This window comes from Haplochromis burtoni, unplaced genomic scaffold (genome assembly GCF_018398535.1).
Source record: "Haplochromis burtoni strain Fernald_Lab_line unplaced genomic scaffold, NCSU_Asbu1 Contig_76, whole genome shotgun sequence".
Lineage (NCBI taxonomy): Eukaryota > Metazoa > Chordata > Actinopteri > Cichliformes > Cichlidae > Haplochromis > Haplochromis burtoni.
In genome coordinates, this window is record NW_024582437.1 from 1,182,891 (window position 1) to 1,188,890 (window position 6,000).

The 6,000-nt window shown below is 43.6% G+C and overlaps 1 protein-coding gene across 6 annotated transcripts in view; it reads right to left on the reverse strand.

The window, feature by feature from the left end:
- Positions 1-6,000, reverse strand: part of LOC102288865 (furin) — a 208,697-nt gene that overhangs the window by 25,071 nt on the left and 177,626 nt on the right. The gene's annotated exons all lie outside the window — the stretch shown is intronic.

Consider the following 6,000-nt stretch of genomic DNA (forward strand, 5'->3'; position numbering starts at 1 on the left):
AAATTGGAGGCTTTTTATGTGGGTGGCTGAATGTGGCTGCAGGAGCAGAGTAAGTGCTAATGGCTCCGACACGAGGAGGCAACAAGTCATTGACGAAGATGATGTTGTCCTCTGACACAATCGCTTCCCGCTCTGTCCGTGCTGAGGCTGAGGGCTGCTGTTTGTGCGCCTGTAATTGCCTGGAGGATTGATTCTGAACAATGTGCCATCTCACGGACTGTAATCAAGCCTCATTATTCATTCGTTACTACCCCAATCTTGGTGCTGGAGACACAATGGCCGACCCTTAAGCGGCGTTGCTGCCTGGTGACTGTATGACCACTGCTTATCATGCTCTCTTCTCCACTTTACTACTCATCCCTTTTGGATCTTCCCCTCTCATCTTTCCTCTTTGGCCTCTCTTTTTCATAGAGCAGCCTGCTATTCAGTCTTGGTTTCCTCTCTAAATTCTCCTTCACCCTCCTTCATCAAACACAAATTTCTTGCATCAGAACTCTTCGCAGCCGCCTCAGTGATGCTGAAATCACAGTCTTCATAAGTCTCTCTTTAATTCTCCCTCAAATCTTTCATTTTCATGCACTTCTCCGCTCACTGTTCCCTTTTGTTCAAATCGCGCTCCTCAGACTGAGTAACGGGGCAATAACAACCTTCATCGCCCCTCCTTCTTGGAAATTCAGAGGGGGTGACAAAGAGCTAATTCCTGCCATTATTACCATACAGACCTTATGACGTTAATCTGCAATAAGTGAAATTCATTATCCTGATGACGGGGTCTCTCGGAGCAGCAGAGCGAGAGACGGAGACAGGAGAAAGGAGAGAGCTGATCAATAACTCAATCTGCTGCCCTGCATGGGGCTCCATCTCCTCTGTCTCAGACTGTCAGTGTTTCGGAGGAGGAGACGCAGGATCTGCAGCCCGCATCATGCTCGTCCTAACAGCACGCAGTGCAATCAATGGACACAATCTAATCAGCCACTATCACCACCAGTGACTTTTAGCGTGTAGGGCCCGGCATAACAGCATTAAGCAGACGGCTGTTTGGGGTTGAGGTGCGCTATAGAAGTTCAAGGTTATTCAGAGGTTTTGTGAAAGCTGTGAAGAGCTTGAGCAAAACACAGCCGACAACAGCTCAGTGCAGAGAAGTGATTCCTCGTCTTACCCCCTTTATCCTAATGAGTTCTAAATGTGCTTATTGTATATAAATGAAGATGACAATGTCTTTATTTATTGATCAATGTGTGTTTAGAAGTCACCAAAACTGAACTGATGACTAGGAGCTGTGGCCCTGAATTCGCCCTAATACATATTTAAAGATGGATTGCTGTTATTGCTTAATGTTTTTTTGTGTTGTCAGTGCACCAAAAACTAAAGTACAATGTCTCTGAACTCTTTGTAATTTACTCTTGAATATTTTAGATAGACTGTTTGATTGAAAACAAAATCTATATGTGAAATCTACACCTTTTTGCTGAAAATGGTGCAAAAGGAGTTTTTCCTTCCCACTGTTGCCAAAATGCTTGCTCACAAGAAGTCATATGATTGTTGTGTTATTCTCGTATGCATTATTGTAGGGTCTCCCTTACAATATAAAGGGCTTTGAGGCAACTGTTGTTGTGTTGTTGGTGCTGTATAAGAAAAATTGAATTGAATTGAAAATGCATAGTATTTAAGTAGCAACAAGATAGCTGTTGCACTGATGCACATTTGAGGTTCGCAGCAGCTTCAACTATTTGGTAATGGACAGATAAACCGATCAGGCATAATATTATGATCACCTGCCTAATATTGTGTTGGTTGGTGTTGGTCTCCCTTTTACTGCCCTGACCTCTCGAGGCATGGACTCCTAGACCCCTGAAGGTGTGTTTTGGTATCTGCGCCAGATCCTTTAAGTCCTGTAAGTTGTGAGGCAAGGCATCATTAGATTGGGAATGTTTATCCAGCACATTCTACTGAATTGGATTGTGATCTGGGGAATTTGGAAGCCAAGTTAACACCCCAAACTCGCTTCTGTGCTCATGTTATGTCACACTCGCCAAGTAGTAAGTCTGACTTTTAGCTTTTTTAAACCTTATTTTGGGCAAAATGTTTTTTTAATTTTCAGATTTAATAATGAACTTGTTAAGTTTCAGTGTGACCAGTGAAATTAAAGTTACAGTTCTCTTTCTAGTCATGCACACAGGGGCATTGAAATAACTGCTGATTGCTGACAGTTGTTTCGTGAAGAACTTTGGACAGCTTATTAAATGTCATGTTAAACATTAAATGTCAACACTACATAGCAGTTTGTAATGCTCTGAGACAGGAGCTTACAAGCCACAAACACTATCTAAGCAGCAGCCACAGAGCACTTCAAGGAGCAGCTGTCAATACTTGAAATTCCGAAAGTTACCAAAATAAATTAGCCAGATAGGGGAATAGTTGGAAATGGGAAAACACAACGGAAACACTAGCACTAAAAATAGATTACCCAAGATATTTCACAGTGTGGAGGAAAATTGATACCTTGACTTCTCATAAAACAAACTGTTGGTGACCAGGCCTTGCCACCATGCTCCCTCTTAGTGATTAAATGTATCCCTCCTACCCAGCGCCCCTTAGCAAGAGTTGTGCACCTATTAAATCGTATGGCTCCCACAGATCGATCGGGCTTGCCCCAGCTCCACAGCCATAAACCCACACCGGCATACAGTGTATCTGATAGAGAAAGCTGCAGGAAACAAGTTCCCCCACGAAAGAACATGATGAAAATGACAGATTTTATGTCCCCTGCCATGTCAGTGAAACAGCACTACTGAGCCAGGGCACTTTTCAAGTAGACTCCCCAGCCTTTTCAGACGTCTCATCATCAAGAGCAAGGACTGGAGAGAGTCGTGCACCTTCTAAATAGCATTGTGATTTCTGGAAGCGTGTGCAGGATTTGTGAGTAGTTTGATATCAGGATTGCATGTGATTGAGATTTTTATTTTCTTTCATTTTTTTGGAATCCTGCAAATGTCTTTAGGATAAAACCCACATAGTGTAAAGCATATCAAGTAATTAGTCAGAAAAACACAGTCATCCAATTTTCAACTTGTTCCTTCTCCACCTCCTGCGTGGTCGGAAGGAGGCTGAGCCAAGCCGATTACAGAATGACAGCCGATCTTCTGTCCACGCAGCACGAAGCATGTTAAACCCCCTCCGACCCCCCGCCTCCTCACATATGGAACCCACGGTCCTCACATTTTCTCTATCCACTTTCACTCCTCGATGGCAAATGCCCTTCCAATCTCTTACTCCCTCCTTCTTTTTATCTATTAACATGAAGGCCACTCCCCCCCACCCCCCAACCCAACACACACACATGCACACACACACACACACCGCTCCATGGGGCCTCTTTGTAACTGTCGAGGAACCCTTTTCACTTTTTGTTCTGTGGGGTTTCCCAGGTCCTTTCTCTGTTGATATTCACACCATCTGCCAAAAGCAGAGGAAGGTGCACACAAACCCAACTCGCACTTAGACATAGAGATCTTTGGGGGTTAAGGTCTTTCCTTCGTCTTTTTGCACATGGCGCTGAAAACACAGCTTTAACAACCTCTATCCTGTAACCAAAACAGATTTCTGCAGCTACCAGGGGACCCAGCTACGGCGGTCTCAACCCTTGTTTGCAGTGGTACGTCCTGCTAAGTCCCCCCCAATAGAAGTGGCTGTAAAGAATCACTCAAGCCGCACTAAGCAGCTGCCTGTGAGTTAGGTCATTTTCCCAGGAGCCACAGAGTGGGCATTGGCAGGACCTCAAAAAAGGGGGACACCATCTGTTCAGCGCCTGAAAAGGTTGGTGACACCTTCTGTGGTACCAACAACTTCTAATTAAGTGGCCAGGAATGCTGCAGCAGCTCCAACACATGATTGGTGGACTTGCCTTAGTTACCCTCTCCATCACATCTGGGCACCCACTAATGAAAAATGATCGATGAGAGAAAACAAGATCGCTTGGTGAAAGTGATGTGACTGTAGAAACCTAAGAAAAACTAGATTTTCTTTTGTGTGGGTTTTTTGTTTTTGGTTTGGTTTTCTTGCCCTCCTTTTGTTGCTCTTAATTGAATGTTTATCAGGAGCATAAAACAACTGCATTAGCCCTTTGGTCAATCCCAGCGTGGTTGGTTTCGGTTATATCATAATGCACTAATTTCATTAACATTAGGATTTAAATGAAATAACAAATAGACTTAACATTCTTCTGATTTCCATCGCTCTTGCAGCCAAATCTGCTGCTCAGAAATGTTACTAATTAGGCTTATTAAGTAATTAAGAAGAGGTCTTAATTATATCTGCGCCACTGGGACCTGCACGGCTGTAATCATGAAATGCTGTGCCGCGCAGCTCAGCTTTGTTGGTGTGGATGTTACACAGTTTCATCCATTAAACTGTTCTGAATGTGTGTTGGGTTTTTTTGTTTTTTCATTTGTTTTTACAAAGAAAAAAAATAGATTTTGAAATATACTTTTAGTGCTGTATTAGACAAATATCTGCATGATGTTAAATTACAGAGAGAGAAACACTCAGCAGCCTTCAACAGCACAGTCTCAAAATGCCAAGTGAATTACCTTGTGAAGAGTTAAAAGTTTAATGAAATATATTGCGGGGAGGAAAATGAGGGGTTTGGCACGAGCATGGGACTTAGTCTCGAGAGAATGGGCCCCGAACAGCCCTTTCAGTTTTCTATAGCCATCAGTCAAAGCAGCAGCCACCCGTTCCCGTCTTTTACACAAGGAGACTTCTCTGGAAGCCATGATGATCTATACCCCATGACCTCACTCTCAGTGTCCAACATATTTTGATTTGTAGCTCGAGTGTTATTCAAACACAAATTCAAAAGAGGATGAAATTCGGCAGAGAGCTTTTGTTGGACGCGCACCAAGGTACAGTCCTTTTGGATGTCTCTGCCCTTGTGTGGAAGGAAAGACGGAGTGCGAGAGAGAGAGATTGAGTAGCCCCTGCACTACAAGCTTGGCAAAAGATTCCCACCCGGGTCCCAAGCGTTTTTCTTTTAGTCCGGACAAAGCAAACACCGAACCAGGAGCCTTTGTTTGTCTTTTCAAAGGAATGGAGATTTAGATGCCACATCACTAAAACGTGACAGAGCAAACGCACATGTAATGATTAAAAAAGTCTGTTTTTCTACGTTGGTGACATCTGCTACATGATTTCATCACGGGAGCCACGTGGACTTTAAAGATTCTGTACACCACATGCAGGATTAGAGAATATAATTTGATGACAGACTTGGGTTATGGGTCAGTTTGGGTGCACATATCATTACTGTTGCACATGGAACAAATCATAAAAATCATCTAGCAAATATGCATAATTTGGAAAGAAACAACAGAGAAGTCAATATGGAAACAGTGCTGACTTTAGTGCAAACCTAACAATGAAGGATACAGCATATTTGTGGTCAGTAGTTAATACCTAAGATCATTAATCCATAGTTTTATAAATATTTTAATGCTACTTGTTCTAAGAAGTTCAGCTTGGTTCTGGCCATTAGTCTACAGCCACAGCAAAACAATTTAACTTGGAAAAAAAGTGGATTAAAGATGAGTGTGCGGACTATAATGGAACTTTATTTTTTCTGAACCCTCCCCCCACCCCACCCCACCAGCAAAATATGAGAATTGCTACTTGTACATGAATTATGCATCAGTTGAGGTTTAGAAGAGTGCAGGGTCCCTTCACCCACCCCCTCTTGTAGCGCAGTAGGGTGGAGTGGGGTGATATGTCTGTGTTTGCGTGTGTTTGTGTGTGCAGGGGTTTGGGTGGTGGGGTGTACTGGCACCCCTCTGTTTGCCTGCTGCACCCCCCTGCAGGGAGACACGGCACCCCCTGCAGGAGGTGCAGCGCTCCGCTTCCCCCTGTCCCCCAGGGCACGCAGAAACATACATAAACACACGCTCGGCATATTCAGCCCAGTTTATCTGCTGACCCATCCATCAAATGCACATCCACACACACACA